The sequence below is a fragment of the Hyla sarda genome, chromosome 5, assembly GCF_029499605.1.
Source record: "Hyla sarda isolate aHylSar1 chromosome 5, aHylSar1.hap1, whole genome shotgun sequence".
Classification (NCBI taxonomy): domain Eukaryota; kingdom Metazoa; phylum Chordata; class Amphibia; order Anura; family Hylidae; genus Hyla; species Hyla sarda.
The window spans coordinates 120,266,125-120,290,696 of NC_079193.1; the positions used below are offsets into that span (position 1 = coordinate 120,266,125).

The 24,572-nt window shown below is 46.0% G+C and overlaps 1 long non-coding RNA gene across 1 annotated transcript in view; it reads right to left on the reverse strand.

Moving 5' to 3' along the window:
* Positions 1 to 393: 393 nt before the first annotated feature.
* LOC130273423 (uncharacterized) overlaps positions 394 to 24,572 on the reverse strand; it is an 83,574-nt gene continuing 59,395 nt past the window's right edge. Inside the window, exon 3 of the long non-coding RNA XR_008843989.1 lies at positions 394 to 888. This is a non-coding gene — a long non-coding RNA (uncharacterized LOC130273423). The remainder of the gene's footprint in view (positions 889 to 24,572) is intronic.

Below are 24,572 nucleotides of genomic sequence, written 5' to 3' on the forward strand. Positions count from 1 at the left end.
CCCTGTGGGGTATTAAGGTTCAGTTTACCCCTTGTTACGTTCCCCAACGGGTCTAGTTTCCAAAATGTAATGCCATGTGGGGTTTTTTTTTTTTTTTGCTGTCCTGGCACCATAGGGGCTTCTTAAATGCGGCATGCCCCCAGAGCAAAATTTGCTTCCAAAAAGCCAAATGTGACTCCTTCTCCAACAGAGCACTTTTTACCCCCATATAGGGTGTTTTCTGAATCGGGAGAAATTGGGCTTAAAATTTTTTTTTTTTTTTTCTGCTATTACCCTTTTTAAAAATGTAAAATTTTTGGGAAAACAAGCATTTTAGGTAAAATGTTATTTTTATTTTTTTACATTTGCAAAACTCATGAAACACCTGTGGAGTATTAAGGCTCACTTTATCCCATGTTACATTCCCCGAGGGGTGAAGTTTCCAAAATGGTATGCCATGTGTTTATTTATTTTTTTTGCTATTTTGACACCCTAGGGGCTTCCTAAAGGTGACATGCCCCCCAAAAAACATTTCAGAAAAATGTTCTCTCCAAAATCCCCTTGTCGCTCCTACCCTTCTGAGCCATCTACTGCGCCCGTTGAACAATTTACATAGACATATGAGGTATGTGCTTACTCGAGAGAAATTGGGCTACAAATACAAGTACAAATTTTCTCCTTTTACCCCTTGCAAAAATTCAAAAATTGGGTCTACAAGAACATGAGAGTGTAAAAAATATAGATTTTGAATTTTCTACTTCACTTTGCTGCTATTCCTGTGAAAGGGTTAAAACACTGACTAAATGTCATTTTGAATACTTTGGGGGGTATAGTTTTTATAATGGAGTCATTTATGAGGTATTTCTAATATGAAGATCCTTCAAATCCACTTCAAAACTGAACTGGTCCCTGAAAAATATCAAGTTTGAAAATTTTGTGAAAAATTGGAAAATTGGAAAATTTTATGATGCAAACATAAAGTAGACATACTGTATATGTGAACCAAATTTTTTTTATTTTGAATATCCATTTTCCTTACAAGCAGAGAGCTTCAAAGTTAGAAAATGCTAAATTTTCACTTTTTTCATCAAATTTGGGGATTTTTCACCAAGAAAGGATGCAAGTTACCACAAAATTTTAAAGTGGAATATGTTACGAAAAAACAATCTCGGAATCAGAATAAGTAAAAGCATTCCATAGTTATTAATGTTTAAAGTGACAGTGGTGAGAATTGCAAAAGGGTAGCTCCCACCATCATGTTTTGTTTTTTTTCTGTCCCTGCCTATTGCCCTTCTATCCCTAACACCCTCCCTTTGCCTTTATTATTTTTTTTTTTTTTACTATTTAAAAATGGCATTTAGTGTGCTCACTACCAGGCAGACTTCCCTAAAAGGCACCTCGTCACTGATGCCTGCTGGGGGGCAACTTCCGCCCTTAGTTCTCCTAACAGGGTGCCTCCAGCTGTTTCACCACTACAACTCCCAGCATGCCCTGACATCTATTGGCTGTCAGGGCATGCTAGGAGTTGTAGTGGTAAAACATTTGGAGGCACCCTGTATTGGAAGGCAACCTCCGTGGCTCTGTACCGGGCGGACAGCGGTGGGGAGCTGGAGCTGAGCCGGAGCCCGGCCAAGGAAGGCAGCAGCTACACCGGAGTAGAGCCGGAGGGGCCCCTGTGGTCCCTGGAGCCCCGGACTCCCCTCAGGCGGCTGCTGAAGAAGCCCCTTCCATCTGGGCTTCTCCCTGCGGGGGGCCCAGGGCTCTGCTGGCTGCCGCCGCCCAGGACGGGAGCTTCATGGGGGAAGGAGTGAGCCAGGAGCCGATGCGGGAGGGACGGGTGCGGGGGAGCCTCTTCCCTCCCTCCCCCCCCCCCTCCGTACCTTGCAGCAGGGCCGTCGGCGAGTGTGGGGAGCCGATGCGCAGCCCTGGATGTTCCTGCGCCTGCGCAAAATTACGACTGATGCCCTGCCGGAATCAGTCGGAATTTTGCAGTGACGTCACTCCGCACTGCATTCGTCCACTAGGAGGGCGACCCCTAGTGGCCGAATTTCAAATTGCTTTTAAAATGTTTTAAAAGCATTTTTTTTTTTATAAAAGTAGATTAGAGATATGTCGTAGTACTTTATCATATCAAAAAAAAAATTTCATTACAGTGCCCATTTAAGGTGAAAAAGTGCTAAGTCCATAAGGGATTAAGGACTGAGGGCGTATGGATACGCCCGTGGTAATTCCGGTCCCCGCCACTCGCCGGACGGGGACCGGACTGGGGTGACTGCTGATATCTATCTGCAGGCACCCCGTGCAAACGCCTGGGGAGGGTCCCCGAGACCCCCATGTCAATTCAGACCAACGATTTGCGGCTTTTCCGGGTCAATCGGGTCTCTGGTGAACCGGAAAAAAGGGTGATTGGGGCTGTCCGAGACAGCCCCATTCATCCTTACCCAGCAGTAATGAGGTGGCACAGGTGCCACCTCACGATCACGTGATTGATCGGTCGGAGCGACCGATCAATCACTACCCTGCCGGGTGGCGATCGGGTCGGCGAAGATGGCGGAGATCGGCGGAGGTCTCCTACCTTGCCCTGGTCCGTCGGGGTCCCCTCGGGATCGGTGGCGGCGACAGGAGCAGCAGGATCGGCGGCAGCTGCGGTAGCGGCCCCAGCGGAAGGATCCACCAGAAGGTGAGGCATGGTTACTTCCTGCTGTTGCTTAGCAACAAATCGCAGCATGCACAGGCTGGGAGTTTAAGTTTTGCAACATGCTGGGAGTTGTAGTTTTGCAACAGCTGGAGTTCCAAATACAACTCCCAGCATGCCCTTTGGTTGTCTGTGCATGCTGGGGGTTGTAGTTTTGCAACAGCTGGAGGCACTTTTTTTCTATGAAAAAGTGTGTGCAGGCAGCTGTTGCAAAACTACAACTGCCAGCATGCAGAGTTGTAGCAGTGTGCCTCCAACATGCCCTTCGGCTGTCAATGCATGCTGATTGTTGCAGTTTTGCAACAGCTGCACACACATTGGTTGTGAAACTGAGTTTGTTAGCTAACTCAGTGTTTTGCAACCAGTGTGCCTCCAGCTGTTGCAAAAATACAACTCCAAGCATGCACTGAGAGACTGTACATGCTGGGAGTTCTAGTTTTATAACAGCTGGAGGCACACTGGTTGCAAAACACTGAGTTAAGTAACAAACTCTGTGTTTTGCAACCAATGTGCCTCCATCTGTTGCATAACTACAACTCCCAGCATGTATGGTCTGTCAGTGCAAGCTGGGAGTTGTAGTTTTGCAACAGCTGGAGGTTCTGCTACAAGTTTGAGATGCGGCAAATATTCCGCCGCAGCTCAAACTCCCAGCGAGAAACTCATTGTACACCTGCGCCCGTGTGAATGTATCCTAAAAACTAGGGATCGACCGATTATCGGCACGGCCGATATTATCGGCCGATATTCCCGTTTTCCTTCGTTATCGGTATCGGCTTCTAACCTGCCGATAATGCGCGAAACAAGGCGTGCGCATGAATGGCGGACTTGAGTCCCGGCCCTGAACTTCAGGCCGGGACTTAAGTCCCGCGATTTGTGCGCACGCCTTGTTTTGCCGTGCGGAGCAATTGCCTGACAGCATGGTGGAGCGGGAGCTGTCAGCTGTCCCGCTCCTCCACTCGCTCACCTTTCTCACGCTGCTTCATTCTTGCAGTAGGAGTGACATGACATCATCGCGCCGGCGCCCGGAGATCACGTCCCTGCAGCTCTCACTCACAGTACAAGAACGTAGCAGCGTGTGAGGTGAGCACTGCTCGGGCGCTGTATGGATGGACGGGCAAATTATAAGTGAGGGGGGCAAATATAAGTGAGGGGCACATATCAGGGTATTATATGTGAGGAACACAGGACAGGGGGGATTATATGTGGGGGCACATGACAGCCCCCCCCCCCCCCTGTCATGTGCCCATATAATGCCCCCTGACTTATAATACCCTCTGTCCTGTACCCTCACATATAATGCCCCCTGAGAGGGTAGGACATGGGGCATTATATGTGAGGGGCACTGGACAGGGGGCAATATATGTGAGCGGCACAGGACTGGGGGTATTATAAGTCAGGGGGGCATTATATGGGCACATGACAGGGGTGGGCTGTCATGTGCCCCGACATATAATCCCCCCGTCATGTGCCCCTCATACATAACACCCCCTGTCCTGTGACCCCCACACATAATGCCCCATGTCCTGTTTTCCTCACATACAATGCCCCCATCATGTGCCCCTCACATATAATGCCCCCTGACATGTGCCCCTCACATATAATGCCCCCTGTTCTGCACCCTCAGGGGGCATTATATGTGAGGTGCACAGGACAGGTGGTATTATAAGTCAGGGGGGCTTTATACAGGCAGAGGGAGAGAAGCAAGTGGCGGCGGCGGTCTCTGGCACTGCAAAAGCCGTTACAGTTCATTGATTTTGAAGCGCCCGCTTTAAATCAATGATCTGCAGAGGCTTCAGGGGGGGGTGGGGGGAGAGAAATAGCCAATAATTTAAACCGGAATATCGGTATAAATTATCGGCTATCTGCCTTAACCTCCACAGATTATCGGTATCAGCCATAAAAAAAATCGATATCAGTCGATCCCTACTAAAAACACTACACTAACACATAATAAAGGGTAAAACACTACATATACACATACCCTTAGTGCCCCCCCTCCACTCCAATAGAAAAAATATATAAATATTGTACGGCAGTGTTTCCAAAACAGAGCATCCAGCTGTTGAAAAACAGCAACTCACAGTATTGCCGACAGCCACTGACTGTCAAGGTATGCTGAGAGTTTTGCAACAGCTGGAGACACCCTGTTTGGGAAACGCTGCCTTAGGGTATATTTGTGGCGGATTCAAATACCCTATTTAGTCCTCAAATGCGCATGGCGCTCTCTCACTTCGGAGTCCTGTCGTATTTCAAGGAAAGAGTTTAGGGCCACATATGGGGTATCTCCGTACTCCGGAGAAATTGCGTTACAAATTTTGGGGGCCTTTTTCTCCTTTTACCCCTTATGAAAAGGAAAAGTTGGGGTCTACACCAGCATGTTAGTGTAAAAAAAAAATTTTTTTTACACTAACATGCTGGTGATGCCCCATACTTTTAATTTTCACAAGCGGTAAAAGGAAAAAAAGACCCCAAAAAATTGTAACGCAATTTCTCCTGAGTACGGAAATACCCCATATGTGGGCGTTAAGTGCTCTGTGAGCGCACAACATGGCTCAGAAGTGAGAGCGTGCCATGTACATTTGAGGTCTAAATTGGTGATTTGCACAGGGGTGGCTGATTTTACAGTGGTTCTGACATAAATGCAAAACAATAAATACCCAGATGTGACCACATTTTGGAAACTACACGCCTCACGGATTGTAACAAGGGGTATAGTGAGCCCTAACACCCCACAGGTGTTTGACAAATTTCCGTTAAAGTTGGATGTGAAAATGAGAAAAATAAAATTTTCACTAAAATGCTGGTGTTACCCTACATTTTTCATTTTCACAAGGAAGAATAGGAAAAAAGCCCCCCAAAATGTGTAGCCCCATTTCTTCTGAGTAAGAACATACCCCATATGTGGATGTAAAGTGCTCTGCGGTCAAACTACAATGCTCAGAAGAGAAGGAGCGCCATTGGGCTTCTGGAGAGAGAATGTGTCCGAAATTGAAGGCCATGTGTGTTTACAAAGCCCCCATAGTGCCAAAACAGTGGACCCCCCACATGTGACCCCATTTTGGAAACTACACCCCTAACGTAAAGTAATAAGGGGTACAGTGAGCATTTACGCCTCACAGGTGTCTGATAGATTTTTGGAACAGTGGTCTGTGATAATGAAAAATATAATTTTTCATTTGCACAGCCCACTGTTCCAAAGATCTGTCTAACGCCAGTGGGGTGTAGTTTCCAAAATATGGTCACATGTGGGGGGTCATGGTCACATGTCCACTGACACCACAAGGGGCTTTGTAAACACACATGGCCCCTGACTTCCATTCCAAACAAATTCTCTTGCCATAAGCTCAATGGTGCTCCTTCTCTTCTGAGCATTGTAGTTTGCCAGCAGAGCACTTGACGTCAACACATCGGGTATTTCCATACTCAGAAGAAATGGGTTTACAAATTTTGGGGGGCATTTTCTCCTATAACCCCTTGTAAAAATGTAAAAGTTGGGGGAAAACCAGCATTTTAGTGAAAAAAAAAAATGTAATTTGCACATCCAAATTTAACGAAAAGTCATCAAACACCTGTGGGGTGTTAAGGCTCACTGGACCCCTTGTTACGTGCCTTGAGGGGTGTAGTTTCCAAAATGGCATGCCATGTGGGGTTTTCTGCTGTTCTGGCACCATAGGGGCTTCCTAAATGTGACATGCCCCCAAAACACCATTTCAGCAAAATTCACTCTCCAAAATCCCATTGTTGCTCCTTCCATTCTGAGCCCTCTACTGCGCCCGCCGAACACTTGACATACACATATGAGGTATTTCCTTACTCGAGAGAAATTGGGTTACAAATTTTGGGGGGCTTTTTCTCCTTTTACCCCTTGTAAAATTTGAAAAACTGGGTCTACAAGAACATGCGAGTTTAAAAAATGATGATTTTGAATTTTCTCCTTTATCTTACTGCTATTCCTGTGAAACACCTAAAGGGTTAACACACTTTCTGAATGTCTTTTTGAATACTTGGAGGGGTGCAGTTTTTATAATGGGGTCATTTGTGGGGTATTTCTAATATGAAGACCCCTCAAATCCACTTTGAAACTGAACTGGTCCCTGAAAAATTCCGATTTTCAAAATTTTGAGAAAAATTGGAAAATTGCTGCTGAACTTTGAAGCCCTCTGATGTCTTCCAAATGTAAAAACATGTCAACTTTATGATGCCAACATAAAGAAGACATATTGTATTTGTGAATCAATATATCATTTATTTGGAATATTCATTTTCTTTATAAGCAGAGAGTTTCAAAGTTAGAAAAATGCTAAATTGTAAAAATTTTCATGAAATTTGGGGATTTTCCACAAAGAATGGATGCAAGTAACAACGAAAATGTACCACTGTGTTAAAGTAGAATATGTCACGAAAAAACAATCTTGGAATCAAAACAATCGGTAAAAGCATCCCAGAGTTATTAATGCTTAAAGTGACAGTGGTCAGAATTGCAAAAAAGGGCTCAGTCCATAAAGAAAGAGGGCTCAGTCCATAAGGGGTTAAAGGAGTACTGCAGTGTAAGACAATTTATCCACTTTCCTGACCAGCTCTCATCATGCATGGATTGATTTACGCTCCATGCAAGGAGACTGTTGACTCCCCACACAAAGTGGTGGTTGACATACACCCTCCATGTATCTTTATGGGAGAGCCTGAGAAACACAAACCCTGTATCTCTATATCTCCCATAGAGATGCATGGAGGGGGCATGTTGGCCTCCGCTTGTGACTTGTGAGGGTCAACACAGCTATGTGCATGGAAGATAGGGAAAAGTTATCTTATGCTGCAGAGCCCCATTCAGTACTTTGTATTCATGACATAATTGCTATCCTTATTAGGGTTTGTTTTGCTTTATTGAAACAAGAGTAGACAGATGCCTATGAGTTCGTAAGTCTCCAATAATCTACCCATCCTAACTGAAGTCCTAGCTAATCGCCGTAAAGATGACGCCTTTGTCTTGTCTAAAATTACATAACACTTGGAGAACAACAGACAGGTATGGGGGAGACATGAATAAAAGCCATCACCATCTTTCTTCCTTTATAAAGTAACAAACATCAAAAACATGTATCTGCCTCAGGGCTGGTGCAAGGATTTTTGCCAACCTAGGCAAAAGCTAGTTTTGACGCCCCCTTGACTTTGCCTATTGACACGCCCGACCTTACTACGGAGGAGACACATTGTAACAAACATCCTCCCCATGTAATCTCCTTTCTTCTGGGGTAACACACATCAGAGTAGGGAGGGGGGTTATGGTGGTGCTGCTGGCTGTGCTTGTTAAGCGAGTGATTCGGATTCTGGCTGTCTAACTTTTTGATGGCTTTCATGAGGGCGCTCTAGGCGGCTGCTTATTTTGCCTATAGGCAGAGTCGGCCCTGATCTGCCTTCTCTATCTACTCACTCTAGTAACATTGCAGATTCTACTTTGTGGATCAACACACTTACTCCACTAAAATGTTTTGAATATGTTGAGTTATATTATTTTGCAATCCACCTAGATTGTCCACATAATCCACCTAATTTAATTTATCTATTGTTAAATGTGTTTCTAGAAGGCACACTATTCCAGAAAGATGTTTAGACATTACTTGGAATATTGCCGTATGCTTCACCCTATCTGACAACCCACTTACATTCCAAACTAATATTCTTATATCTTACTTTTTCCTAAATATAAAAAAGAGAAAAATTAGAGAAAGGAGGGGGGAAAAGGTGGCGGACACCTTTAAATGGGTACTCCACCCCTAGACATCTTATCCCCTATTCAAAGGATAGGGGAAAAGATGTTTCATTGCGGGGTTCACAGCGCTGGGGACCCCCGCGATCTCCCTGCTGCACCCAGCGTTCGTTTAGAGCGTCGAGTGCAGCTCCAGAGGCTCGTGACGTCATGGTCATATCCCACTCGTGACGTCATGGCCACGCTCCCTCAATGCAAGTCTATGGGAGGGGGCTTGACAGCCAACTCCCATAGACTTGCATTGGGGGAACTTGGCCATGATGTCACAAGTGGGGCGTGACAGTGACATCATGAGCCTTTGCCCGGCATTGCCACTCATCCGGCACAGAGCGAAGTTTCCTCCGTGCACCAGATGTCTGGGGTTCCGCAGCGGAGATCGCGGGGTCCCCAGCGGCAGGACCCCCACGGTCAGACAACTTATTCCCTATCCTTTGGATAGGGGATAAAATGTCTAGGGGCGGAGTACCCCTTTAAGTAAATATGCAGTTCACAAAAAAACAATTCAATGTCAGAAATTATACGTAAGAGGGCTGCTTCCTTTTATAAACCTTTACTGCATGTTTGCTTTTCCACATTTCACTAAGCAATCAAAGTGTATCCTAGACACTATCTGTTTCAGATCTACAATGTGTTTGCTTTAGGTTTGTTTTATTGCTATGTTTCTAAAACAAAATTTACTTTTACTTTTAGGCTGGATCGCACAGGCTGTGCTGCAGTAAAGATGAAATGCCCTTATATCAATAAAAAAAAACTATATTATAAAAAAAAAAAAAAATACTGCCTTATTTATAGTTGGCAATGTCCGGATGGAGACACTATATTGCTTTGTACTGCCTGTATTTGCTATTGGTTTCAATAAAATGTTATATATTTGAAAAAAATAAAAATAAAAAAATAAATAAAAAGCCCAAACCTATACATACCTATACATAAGGTATTGCCACGTTTGTAATGACTTAAATAATAAAACGATAATGTTATTTATCCTGCATGGTAAACAGCATAAAAAAACAACAACAAAAAGGTGCAAAAATCGCTAATTTTGGTCCAAAATGTGAAGTAAAAATATCACAAGGTAGCATGAATCACAAAAATGATATCAATAAAAAGTACAGCTCATCCCCGCAAAAAAAAGTCCTCACGAAATGGCGTTGGATGACATTGGCCTCAGAAAATATCAACACAATAAAAGGGATTAAAAAAGGATTATATAAATTGGGTATTGCCATAATCATACCAACCCACAGAATAAAAAGAACATGATTTTTTACCATACAGTGAATGCCAAAAAAAAAGATTTACAACTAATACAAAGTATATGACGTCCTGAAAAAACTACCTCATAATTGCGTCGCCAAGTAAAAGCATGTCAGAGGTATTACCACTTAAAAAGACACATGCAAGAATGGAAAAATTGTGCCCAGTCATTCAGGTAAAAACAGGCTGCGTCCTTAACCTCCTCAGGATTCAGGGCCTGCCCCCCCCCCCCCATTATACTGAGACCAATAATACTAGTATAAAGTAGTTTAGGCTCCTATGTGCCACCATATAACATGTAGGCCTCTCTAAGCCATCATACAGTAGTAAGGCCTCTCTGCCACCATACAGTAGTATGTGGGGGCACAGTGGGAAGCCTGTAATATCTGGCAACACCAAGGGGGCCTACTCTATTCTGGGAGCACAGAGGGGGGCTGTACTATATGGTGGCACAGAGGTGGGAAATTTCAATAAATGTATTATTATAGTATCACAGACTTATGACTTTGAAGGTGTTATCTAGTTAATGAAAACATATCCCTACCCCCATAATCAACAGAATGGGTCCTGTACTTGTCTCGGCAGTGACTGCCCTGCCTCTGCTGACGACTGGCTGAGCGGGTCATCACTCCAGAGATGAGTATGACTCCGCATATAGAGCCAGACCCCATTCTGGAAATCATCAGGGGTCCCAATGGTCAGACCCCCTTTATCAGAACTTATGTCCTATCATGTGGATAAAGGATACCTTTATCAGCATCACCCGCACTAAACTTTTGGTAGTGCAGGTGACGCTGAGGACAATGGTATTTTCCTTTTGCTGATCAGTGGATTCCTTCCTCCATTGTTTTGGTTTCCTAATGATAGAAATCAAGTGGCTTTGTGCAGGCGGGGCGAGACGTCCCGCCTGGATCTTCAAAGTAAACCTTCTTCCCTGTGCTGATCCTCCTCCCCTGTGAAATCTCTCTCGTGAGCAGAGAAATTTCACTTTTTCATGTCTCCTCTCACAAGAGACATTTCAAAGGGGAGGAGGTTTACTTTGGAGAAAAGAATAATGGAGGAAAGAATCCACTGCATCCAAATGGAAAAGGTTAGCGCGGTTGATGATGATAACAGATTCCCTTTAATAACTGGACAACCTATTTAAATGGGTACTCTAGCTTAAAAAAAATGTAAAGAATAACCCTATTTTACCGGAATCACAGAACTTTGTCACAAAGTCCTGTGATTTTGGTGGCAGTAAGGGGACTAGGATAATTAGCGAACTGGGTAAAGACTCTTTAAACAAGTGTCAATCTTTTAGGTTGGCTGGTATGAAAGACAACTGGGAAACCTTGGTATTTTATTAGAAAAGATGGGTTACCTAAGCTTGCACTGACTGTTTAGGATTCACAAGTTATAGGTTCCAGTTTAAAAGATGGATGTCTGGCACTGCTGTATCCTCAATAAACATCACTGAAATTTGTAACTGTGAATCCTAAACAGTCAGTGCCTGCAAGGGTCACCCATCTTTTCTATGAAAATACCCAGCTTTCCTAGTGGAATAGGGGAGGCAGTGGGGGTCTGGGTTGGGGTTTGGAGGCTAACCCTCTCACTGATTTTGCAGCTAATGTAACATTAATGTCTGCAAGAAGGCAGTTCGAAGGTTAAATCCCCCACCCCAACCTGTAGCAGTAATAAATAAAACTTACTGATAAAGAGGTGACAGGATGCAGAGAGAGAGACTATTCCGGCCTCTGACTGAGCACTGTTACCTTCTCACAAATCCCCCCCTCCCATCCAGGATTGCAATAGCAGCAAAAAACTCCCACCTAAAATAATGAGGAAACAGAAACAGAGTACTTACACAGCTCTGCTGCTTCCTCTGCGGTAAGGCTGTGTCATTCTTTACTATGCTGGTTAATGCTGCAGCAGGGGCCAATCAGTGATCACATTGCACAGGAGTTCAGAGGTGAGAGAAGAGCATTGCGGCACCTCACTGCACCAACACCCAGGGCCGGTGCAAGGATTTCTGCCTACCTGTGAATGTTGGGACTTGTAGTTATGCAACAGCTGGAGGCACACTTTTTCATAGAAAAAATTTGATGCCAGCTATTGCATAACTACAACCCTCAGCAGACACAGACAGCTAAAGGGCATGCTGGGATTTGTAGTTTTGAAGCAATTGGAGACACAGTATGTGGAAAAACTTCCCTATAGGACAAAAAAAATTTGAAACAACAAAGGCAATAATTGTAAAAAAAACCCAAAAAACTCCCCTAATAAAAGCTTAAATCACTCCCCTTACTCTCCATTTAAAAAAAATAAATAAATACATATAAACCAACATATTTGGCATCACCGCATGCATAAATGTCCAATAAATGAAAATATAAGAATTCCCACGGTCAATGGCATAAATCTTTATTTAAGGATTCAGGGTTTTTCCGTTTTAGCATCTTCAATTTTTCCTCTTTAAAAATCATAACTCTTTAAATTTTGCACCTAAAAATCTATATTGTGGCTTATTTTTTGCGCCACCAATTCTACTTTGTAATGACATCAGTCATTTTACCCAAAAATACAGAATTACAGAATTTATCTGTGTATAACACACACTGGCATATAACACGCACCCTCATTTTCACAGTAAAATTTGAGGGGGGAAAATTTATGTAAAATAAATGACTATAGCTCTGAACAATATGCCTCATCATCCCCCCCCCCAACTTTGATTCCCCTTGATTCTCAGTTTGCCCCCCTCCTTCCTCCCCCTTTTATCAGCCCCTGTGTCATATTTAACCCCCCCCCCCCCGCCTCCTTTCCCGTGTTTTCCCCTGCTCATCATTCCCCGCCTGCTCATCATTCTCCCCCCTGCTCATCATTCCCCCCCTGCTCATCATTCCCCCCTGCTCATCATTCCCCCCTGCTCATCATTCCCCCCCCTGCTCATCATTCCCCCCCTGCTCATCATTCCCCCCCCTGCTCATCATTCCCCCCCCCTGCTCATCATTCCCCCCCTGCTCATCATTCTCCCCCCTGCTCATCATTCTCCCCCCTGCTCATCATTCTCCCCCCTGCTCATCATTACCTCCCCCCCCCGCTCATCATTCTCCCCCCTGATCATCATTCTCCCCCCTGCTCATCATTCCACCCCCCTGCTCATCATTCTCCCCCCTCCTCATCATTCTCCCCCCTCCTCATCATTCTCCCCCTCCTCATCATTCTCCCCCTCCTCATCATTCTCCCCCCTCCTCATCATTCTCCCCCCTCCTCATCATTCTCCCCCTCCTCATCATTCTCCCCCCTCCTCATCATTCTCCCCCCTCCTCATCATTCCACCCCCCCTGCTCATCATTCCACCCCCCCTGCTCATCATTCCACCCCCCCTGCTCATCATTTCACCCCCCCTGCTCATCATTCCACCCCCCTGCTCATCATTCCACCCCCCCTGCTCATCATTTTCCCCCCTCCTCATCATTCTCCCCCCTCCTCATCATTCTCCCCCCTGCTCATCATTCTCCCCCCTGCTCATCATTCTCCCCCCTGCTCATCATTCTCCCCCCTGCTCATCATTCTCCCCCCTGCTCATCATTCTCCCCCTTGCTCATCATTCTCCCCCTTGCTCATCATTCTCCCCCTTGCTCATCATTCTCCCCCTTGCTCATCATTCTCCCCCTTGCTCATCATTACCCCCACCCGCTCATCGTTACCCCCACCCGCTCATCATTCACCCCCACCCGCTCATCATTCACCCCCCCCCCTGCTCATCATTAACCCCCCCTGCTCATCATTACCCCCCCCCTCTGCCTCATCATCCTCCCCCACTCATACTCCTCCCCTGCTCATTGCTCCCCCTTCCTCCTGCTGTTTTCTATTTTTCATATTTCCTTACCTAGCCGAGCTCGGCAGGCTCAGGTGATGCGTCGGGTCATGTGGGCTGTGACGAGTGACGTCTCCTGCTGCTCCTCTGCACAGCGTCAGGGACGTCACTAGTCATTTCCTGCAGCGCTGGGGTGTAATGAAGAAAACTGTGCCCTGCAGGAAATGATGAGTGACGCCCCTGGCGCTGTGCTGAGGAGCCGCAGAAGACGTCACTCGTCACAGCCCACATGACCCGACGCATCACCTGAGCCTGCCGAGCGCGGCCAGGTAAGGAAATATGAAATATAGAAAAAGCAGGAGGAGTCCGGGCCCACAGGAGCCGCCGCTGGTCACTGTTTTAAAGTGGCCGCAGCCGGGCTATCGGGGGCCCCGATCCGCTACTGAGCAGCCTGCAGGGATGTCCAAAAAAAAAAAAAGAGGTTCATTTTTCCGCCCCACCCCTGGCTGCGGACCTGCCTGCCCCTAAGCGGCCGCTTGGTCCGCCTGGTGGTTACGCCAGGCCTGCCAACACCCCCTCCACTGCAGGAAAGTTGCCCGGTTTCTCTTGTCCAGCGGGTGGTGGGGAAGGGGATTGTAGAGGAGGGGTGTAGCTGTAACTGCTGGGCATAAGCCCCTTCCTTAGATGTACAGATATGCTGGCCGAGATCGACGTTCAAAGGGTCGGCATCACTATGTCCTGATGCTGGCCCTGGGACTCCTGAAATGTTATTATGAGGCCGGCATATCTGTACGGCAGCTGCATCAAAAGTCACCTGGGGGAGGGGGCCTCTGCCCGACGGCTACAGGTATCTTCAGCAGCCCGGTTCCTACACTAACATCCTGGTGCAGTGAGTCGGTAGCTCATGAATGTACAGGGCAGTTAGGCAACTAGCCCAGCCCACCGGCAAATGCCTGATGTGCCCGATGGCCAGTCCGGCCCTGGTAGGGCCGGCCGAGTGTGTGAGGGGGCCCACCACCCTTGGAAAGGGCTGCTGGCCCCCTCACACGCTGGGCCCCTGTGCAGCTAAACGGCTGCACAGGCGATATGTCCGCCCCTGATCCTGAGTCCTTAAGGATGCAGGGCATACAGGTACGCACGTGGGACTTTCAGTCCCCTCCATTTGCCGGTCGGGGACCGGACCAGGATGCCTGCTGAAATCAAATCACTGAGGGGGGTACCCCCCCCCCCCCCCCACATCGGCGATCGCCGCAAATCACTGGTCAATTCAAACCGGCAATTCTGGGTCATACGGGTCTCCGGTGGAAAATAAGGGGGATCGGGGCTGTCCAACATAGCCCCGGTCCCCTTGAAGAGATAGGAGTGAGGTGGCAGGGGTGCCACCGCTTCTATCCCTGCGATTGATCGGTCAGGAACGACCGACCAATCGCAGAAAGCGGGCGGGGTCAAAGTTGAGTTCCCCCGCTCTGCCCACCCATGGGTGTCCGGGCAGAGCGGGGGAACATTGCAGCTCACAAGATCCAGCAGTGATGGCGACAGTGGTGATGATGTCATCTGGCGGCGAGGGTGGTGCAGAACTTCAGTGGCGGCGATCTGGGTAAGTGGCCTGGATATATGGAGGACCACAGTTTAGAATCTCTAAACTATAGCCCTTCAGATCTTGAAAAACTACAACTCCCAGCATGCCCACACAGCCATTTGCTGTCTGGGCATGCTGGGATTTGTAGTTTTGCAACATCTGGAGGGTGCTCGCTGTGCAGTGGTCTCTATACTGTGGCCCTCCAGATGTTGCAAAACTACAACTCCCAGCATGCACAAACAGCAAACTGCTGTCTCTGCATGCTGGGAGTTGTAGTTGTGTGCCTCAAGGTGTTGCATTACTACAACTCACAGCATGCCCTTTGGCTATCAGTGTATAGGAGTTTTCCCACCAGTGTGCCTCCAGCTGATGCAAAACTACAACTCCCAGCATGCACCGACAGATCGTGTATGCTGGGAGTTGTAGTTTTGTAACAGCTGGAGGAACACTGATGGGGAAGCACTGAGTTTGTCTGTTACCTAACTTGGTGTTTCCTCACCAGTGTGCCTCCAGCTGTGGCAAAACTACAACTCCCAGCTTGCAAGGTCTGTCAGTCCATGCAGAGAGTTGTAGTTTTACAACAGTTGGACAGGTTTGTTCGGGGGACTTTTTCTCCTTTTGCCCCTTATGAAATGGAAAAGTTGGGGTCTACACCAGTATGTTAGTGTAAAAAAAAAAATTTGCACAGAGGTGGCTGATAGTTACAAGGGTTCTGACATAAACACAAAAATAAAAATATGTGACCCCATTTTGGAAACTACACCCCTCACGGAACGTAACAAACACCCCACAGGTGTTTGACAAATTTTCATTAAAGTTGGACGTGAAAATGAAAAAAATGCTGGTGTTACCCAAAATTTTTTATTTTCACAAGGTGTAATAGGAGAAAAATCCCACCCAAAATTTGTAACCCCATTTTTTCAGAGTATATAAATATCCCATATGTGGATGTAAAGTACTCTGCGGGCACACTACAGGGCTCAGAAGAGAAGGAGCGTCGTTGAGCTTTTGAAGAGAGAATTTGTCTGGAATTGAAGGCCATGTGCGTTTACAAAGCCACCATGGAGCCAGAACAGTGACCCCCCCCCCCCCCCCATGTGACCCCATTTTGGAAACTACACCCCTCACAGAATTTAATAAGGGGTACAGTCAGTGGCGTTGCTAGGGTTGGTGTTACCCCATACCTTCCCACCGGTAAGTTTTTAGCCTGTTGTGACAGACACCACTGTTGTAGCGCATTGTGAGAAATTCCAGTGTAATAATCAGATATACCAGTTGCCACAGAATGGAAAAGTGTTAAAGAAGTTTTCACCATTTAAATATACAGCTCCCAGAATTACTTAAAGGGGTACTCCACCGGAAAACATTTACTTTTATATCAACTGGTGCCAGAAAGTTAAACAGATTTCTAAATGACTTCTATTTAAAATCTTAATCCTTACAGTACTTATAAGCTGTTGTATTCTCCACAGGAAGTTGTGTAATTCTTTCCAGTCTGTCCACAGTGCTCTGTCTGTCCATGTTAGGAACTGTCCAGAGCAGGATAGGTTTGCAATGGGGATTTGCTCCTACTATGGACAGTTCTTGACATGGACAGAGGTGTCAGCACAGAGCACTGTGGTCAGACAGAAAATAAATTAAAAAAGAAAAGAACTTCCTGTGAGTCACTTATACAGCAGCTAATAAGTACTGGAAGGATTAAGATTTTTAAGTAGAAGTAATTTATAAATCTGTTTAACTTTGTAGCACCAGTTGATTAAAAAAAATGTTTTCCAGTAGAGTACCCCTTTATGCAGTGGTAAGGTTATACTGGGAGTTGTAGTTTCACTCACCATAACTGTAGAACTGACAAGTGACTACAGCTCTGATAGGACATAATGAGGAGAATACACAATGATATCAGTGACTACAGGTGACTTCTTCTCTATAGTCTTCCCTTATCTAATTCAGATGGTACATACCGCCTGGTCCAACTAAAACTTCTGTCTGCAGAACGTGACGCCCAGACGTCTCCTCACAATGTCATCGCATTCTCATCCTCTATATGAAAACAAGTATTATTATAAACCTGACAGACATTGTATCCTCTAAATATAATACTACTATACACTACACTCTTTGATTATAAGCCTTCCATACACCGTACCCACTGAATATAATACTTCCACACTTCTGTACATTCTGAATATAATACCAACACATACTGTACACTCTGAATATAAATCTGCCACATACTGTACCCCTGAATATAATACCGCCACACACTGTACCCTCTGAATATAATACCATCACATACTGTACACTCTGAATATAAATCTGCCACATACTGTACCCTCTGAATATAATACCGCCACACACTGTACCCTCTGAATATAATACTACCACATACTGTACCCTCTGTATATAAATCTGCCACATACTGTACCCTCTGAATATAAATCTGCCACATACTGTACCCTCTGAATATAAATCTGCCACATACTGTACCCTCTGAATATAAATCTGGTGGTGTTGCTAGTGGATGATGGGGGTGCTAGTACTGGGGGGGTGTTGCTGGAGGATGATGAGGGAGCTACTGGCCATTCCCCCTGGCAGTATCACCCCCATCATCCATCGGCAGGATCATCCTCCTGTCAGGAGCACCCCCATCATCCACCATCAGGATCTGCTGATGGAGGTGCTGCTGCTGGGAGGGGGGGTTGCTGGTGGATGATGATGGTGCTACTGCCGGGGGGCATTAGGTAGGCAGCAGTTCCCCCACTTAAGGTAGGTAGCAGTTCCCCCACTTAAGGTAGGTAGCAGTTCCCCCACATTAGGTAGGTAGCAGTTTCCCCACATTAGGTAGGATAGATTCCCCACATTTGGTACCAGTTACCCCACATTAGGTAGTAATTTCCCCACATTAGGTAGCACAGATTTCCCACATTAGGTAGCACAAATTCCACACATTAGGTAGCAGTTTCCCCACATTAGGTAGCACAGATTCCCCACATTAGGTAGCAGTTTTCCCACATTATGTAGAAGCTTTCGCACATTAGGTAGCAGTTTTCCAACATTAGGTAGCAGTTTCCCCACATAAGGTAGCAGTTTCCCCACATTAGGTAGCATAGATTCCCCACATTTGGTAGTAGTTTGCCACCATTAGGCCGCAGGTTCCCTTGCATGTTCCCCACAATAGGTCAAAGTCTCCCCACATTAGATCGCTGGTTCAAACAAACCCCCCCCCTCCCCCCACACAAAAAAAAAAACATACACACACAACACAGAGACACACACAGATAGATAGAGAGAGACGCACACACACACAGTCAGAGACACACACTCGCAGATAGAGAGACACACACACACAGACAGTCACACACACACAGTCACACGCAGTCACACACACACAGAGTCACACACAGACAGAGAGCCACACAGACAGAGATAGCGACAGACACAAACACAGAGACACACACTCACAGACAGACACACACACTCACAGACAGAGACACACACACACACAGAAAGTCACATACACACAGTCACACACACACACAGAGAGTCACACAAACACACAGAATCACACACACAGAGACACACAAACAGAGATAGAGTGAGACAGACACACACTCACTCACCCATCCAGCGCAGCGCTGCTTCTCTCCGGGCGCTCTAAGAGTGACGTCACATCCTCCTGCGCGGCCCTGCGGAGGCACGTTGGGCCGACGCAACAGAAGACGTGGGGGCACAGGCTGGTTCACTGTGCAGGTGATGGGGGGGGGGCGTCCTACTAGTACGGAGACAGCGCAAGTCAGGACCGGGGGGGGGGGGGATTGGTGCTGCAAGTTCGGAGACAGCGCAACTGAGGACCGGGGGCGTAGTACCTGGTGTAACCCCATCAGGATGGTGTCACCTGGTGCACCCCCGCACCCCAGTCGCAACGCCACTGGGTACAGTGAGCATTTACGCCTTTTAGGTGTCTGACAGATTTATTGAACAGTGGTCCATGAAAATGAAATTTTTTATTTGCGTAGCCTACTGTTCCAAAGATCTGTCAAACGCCAGTGGGGTGCAAATGTTCACTGCACCCCTTATTACGTTCCGTGAGGGGTGTCGTTTCCAAAATCGGGGGGGGGGGGGGGGGTCACATGTGGGGGGGGGGTTCCACTGTTCTGGCTGCATGGTGGCTTTGTTTAACATTCTTTTTATTGAATTTTAAATATAACAAGGTCATTAACTTGTAACCTATTACTAGATGGAGCTTCTTTATGAAGCGGCATTGTATAATAACAATCGTTTAAAGTACATCTTATACAAGGAATATGGGGTACATGCACGGTCTTCATTATAAAGATTGTAATCAAATGTGTTACAACATGGAACAATTAAACTAACAGAATAAAGAAAGCACATTAATAAGTACAAATAAACAAAGTATAACAGAAATTATAAGATAAATTATTCGTTCTCCGAGTTTGAAAATCCGTATATTTGTTGTCCATAGATCAAACCTGACTATGAATAATGTTTATTGGTTAGTGTAATGCTTATATCATATCAGGTAATTAAACTTGTAACCCTACATATCTACTTTGATTTAGTGAGGATAATTATGGAGGTTTATAAATTTTCATCCATGAGTCCCACAAGAGGGCACATTCTTCTTTCTTGCCCTTTTGTCCAGCCAAGATCAGTTCATAAGTGTAATTATTGAGTAGAGTATTAATCAGTTTCCTAACATGAGGGACTTCCTTCTTTTTCCACCTGGAAGCTATTAAGGTTCTAAAGGTAAGACATATATGAACAATCGGAACCTGAACGTTTTTATGAAAATTGTCTATACCCATGAGTAACAAGAGTAGTTCATCTTTAATCTGAGAGGTTTGAGAAAGTAACCTTGATATCATCTCTTTGATATCTGATATAAAGTGAGATAGGAGAGGGCATGTAAGGAAGATATGTTTTAACCCCTTAAGGACAAGGCCATTTTACACCTTAAGGACCGGAGCGTTTTTTGCAATTCTGACCACTGTCACTTTAAACATTAATAACTCTGGAATGCTTTTAGTTATCATTCTGATTCCGAGATTGTTTTTTCGTGACATATTCTACTTTAACTTAGTGGTAAAATTTTATGGTAACTTGCATCCTTTCTTGGTGAAAAATCCCAAAATTTGATGAAAAAAATGAAAATTTTGCATTTTTTCTAACTTTGAAGCTCTCTGCTTGTAAGGAAAATGGATATTCCCCAAAAATTTTTTTTTGGTTCACATATACAATATGTCTACTTTATGTTTGCATCATAAAATTTATAAGTTTTTACTTTTGGAAGACACCAGAGGGCTTCAAAGTTCAGCAGCAAGTTTGAAATTTTTCACAAAATTTTCAAACTCACTATTTTTCAGGGACCAGTTCAGTTTTGAAGTGGATTTGAAGGGTCTTCATATTAGAAATACCCCATAAAAGACCCCATTATAAAAACTACACCCCCAAAGTATTCAAAATGACATTCAGTAAGTGTATTAACCCTTTAGGTGTTTTACAGGAATAGCAGCAAAGTGAAGGAGAAAATTCAAAATCTTCATTTTTTACACTCGCATGTTCTTGTAGACCCAATTTTTGAATTTTTGCAAGGGCTAAAAAGGAGAAAATTTTTACTTGTATTTGAAACCCAATTTCTCTCGAGTAAGCACATACCTCATATGTCTATGTTAATTGTTCGGCGGGCGCAGTAGAGGGCTCAGAAGGGAAGGAGCGACAAATGGTTTTTGGGGGGCATGCCGCATTTAGGAAGCCCCTATGGTGCCAGGACAGCAAAAAAAAAACACATGGCATACCATTTTGGAAACTAGACCCCTCGGGGAATGTAACAAGGGGTAATGTGAACCTTAATACCCCACAGGTGATTCACGACTTTTGCATATGTAAAAAAAATATATATATTTTTTACCTAAAATGCTTGGTTTCCCAAAAATTTAACATTTTTAAAAAGGGTAATAGCAGAAAATACCCCCCAAAATTTGAAGCCCAATTTCTCCCGAAACAGAAAACACCTCGCATGGGGGTGAAAAGTGCTCTGCTGGCGCACTACAGGTCTCAGAAGAGAAGGAGTCACATTTGGCTTTTTGAAAGCAAATTTTGCTCTGGGGGTATGCCGCATTTAGGAAGCCCCTATGGTGCCAGAACAGCAAAAAAAAAAAACATGGCATACCATTTTGGAAACTAGACCCCTCGGGGAACGTAACAAGGGGTAACGTGAACCTTAATGCCCTACAGGTGTTTCATGACTTTTGCATATGTAAAAAAAAAATTTTTTTTTTACCTAAAATGTTTGTTTTCCCAAAATGTTTACATTTTTAAAAAGGGTAATAGCGGAAAATACCCCCCAAAATTTGAAGCCCAATTTCTCCCGATTCAGAAAACACCCCATTATGGGGGTGAAAAGTGCTCTGCTGGCGCACTACACGTCTCAGAAGAGAAGGAGTCACATTTGGCTTTTTGAAAGCAAATTTTGCTCTGGGGGCATGCCGCATTTAGAAAGCCCTTATGGTGCCAGAACAGCAAAAAAAAAAAAACACATGGCATACCATTTTGGAAACTAGACCCCTCGGGGAACGTAACAAGGGGTAATGTGAACCTTAATACCCTACAGGTGTTTCACGACTTTTGCATATGTAAAAAAATATATATATTTTTTTACCTAAAATGCTTGTTTTCCCAAAAATGTAACATTTTTAAAAAGGGTAATAGCAGAAAATACCCCGCCAAAATTTGTTAGGCAATTTCTCCCGAGTACGGCGATACCCCATATGTGGCCCTAAACTGTTGCCTTGAAATATGACAGGGCTCCAAAGTGAGAGCGCCATGCGCATTTGAGGCCTAAATTAGGGACTTGCATAGGGGTGGACATAGGGGTATTCTACGCCAGTGATTCCCAAACAGGGTGCCTCCAGCTGTTGTAAAACTCCCAGCATGCCTAGACAGTCAACGGCTATCTGGCAATACTGGGAGTAGTTGTTTTGCAACAGCTGGAGGCTCCGTTTTGGAAACAGTGGCGTACCAGACGTTTTTCATTTTTATTGGGGAGGGGAGGGGGGTTGTATAGGGGTATGTGTATATGTAGTGTTTTTTACTTTTTATTTTATTTTGTGTTAGTGTAGTGTTTTTAGGGTACAGTCGCACGGGCGGGGGTTCACAGTAGTTTCTCGCTGGCAGTTTGAGCTGCGGCAGAAAATTTGACGCAGCTCAAACTTGCAGCTGGATACTTACTGTAATCCTCCGCCCATGTGAGTGTACCCTGTACGTGCACATTGGGGGGACATCCAGCTGTTGCAAAACTACAACTCCCAGCATGTACGGTCTATCAGTGCATGCTGGGAGTTGTAGTTTTGCAACCGCTGGATGCTCCGTTTTGGAAACAGTGGCGTACCATACGTTTTTCATTTTTATTGGGGAGGGGGGCTGTGTAGGGGTATGTGTATACGTAGTGTTTTTTACTTTTTATTTTATTGTGTGTTAGTGTAGTGTAGTGTTTTTAGGGTACAGTCGCACGGACGGGGGTTCACAGTAGTTTCTCGCTGGCAGTTTGAGCTGCGGCAGAAATTTTGCCGCACCTCAAACTTGCAGCCGGATACTTACTGTAATCCTCCGCCCATGTGAGTGTACCCTGTACATTCACATTGGGGGGGGGAACATCCAGCTGTTGTAAAACTACAACTCCCAGCATGTACGGTCTATCAGTGCATGCTGGGAGTTGTAGTTTTGCAACAGCTGGAGGCACACTGGTTGTGAAACACCGAGTTTGGTAACAAACTCAGTGTTTTGCAACCAGTGTGCCTTCAGCTGTTGCAAAAGCTACAACCCCCAGCATGTACGGACAGCGGAAGGGCATGCTGGGTCTTGTAGTTATGCAACAGCTGGAGGCATACTACTTTGGCTGGGGATGCTGGGGATTGTAGTTATGCAACAGCTGGAGACACACTGGTTTGCTACTTAACTCAGTGTGCCTTCAGCTGTTGCAAAACTACAACTCTCAGCAGTCACCGACAGCCAACGGGCATGCTGGGAGTTGTAGTTATGCAACCACCAGATGCACCACTACAACTCCCAGCATGCACTTTAGCTGATTGTGCAAGCTGGGAGTTGTAGTTATACAACAGCTGAAGGTACACCTTTCCATAGAAAGAATGTGCCTCCAGCTGTTGCAAAACTACAAGTCCCAGCATGCCCATAAGGGAATGCTGGGAGTTGTGGTGGTCTGCCTCCTGCTGTTGTATAACTACAGCTCCCAGCATGCCCTTTTTGCATGCTGGGAGCTGTTGCTAAGCAACAGCAGGAGGCTGTCACTCACCTCCAACGATCCTCGCCGCACAGATCAGTCCCTCGTCGTCGCCGCTGCTCCTGGGGCCCCGATCCCAACAGGGACGCCGGGGATCGGGGTCCCCAGCACCCGGGGTGCACGTCCCGCACCCGCTCACGTCCTCCGGAAGAGGGGCGGAGCGGGTTGCGGGAGTGACACCCGCAGCAGGCGCCCTGATTGGTCGGCCGGTTATCCGGCCGACGAATCAGGGCGATCGTGAGGTGGCACCAGTGCCACCTCACCCCTGCTGGCTCTGGCTGTTCGGGGCCGTCTCTGACGGCCCTGATCAGCCAACAATTCCGGGTCACCGGGTCACTGGAGACCCGATTGACCCGGAATCCGCCGCAGATCGCTGGACTGAATTGTCCAGCGATCTGCGGCCATCGCCGACATGGGGGTCATAATGACCCCCCTGGGCGATATGCCCCGATGCCTGCTGAACGATTTCAGCAGGCATCGGGCACCGGCTCTGCTCCAGTTGGTTGCGGGGGGCCGGTAAAACACATGACGTTCTCATACGTGATGTGTCCTTAAGGACTCGGAAATGGAGACGTATGAGAACGTCATGTGTCCTTAAGGGGTTAAAGATCCTTGGTCTCCACATCCTCTCCAGCAAAAGGGAGATATATGTGGAAATAGTAACGACAGTTTTTTGGGGGTATGATACCACCTATTCACTATTTTACAATGATGTTCCCACATATTTGCACAAGTAGTCGCTTTTTTAAATTATTTTAACCCCTACAGGACCCATGACGTAACGGTACGTACCGACACCCTGGGTCTTAAGGACCAGGGACGTACATTTACGTCATGGGCAGTTCTAGTCCCTGCCGGGTGGGGATCGGAGCGGGATGCCTGCTGAAATCATTCAGCAGGCATCCCGTGCAAATGCCCAGGGGGGGGTCATCAGATCCCCCCATGTCGGCGATCGCGGCAAATCGCAAGTGAATTCACACTTGCGATTTGCGCAATTCCGGGTCATTACGGGTCTATAGTGACCCGGTGACCCGGAATGTGAGGAATGTAAGGGGGATCGCGGGTGTCTAAGACACCCAGGATCCCCCTGAAGCGATAGGAGTGAGGTGGCAGGGTTGCTTATCCCTGCTATTGGTGGTCTAGACGCGACCACCAATAGCAGATCGGGGGCGG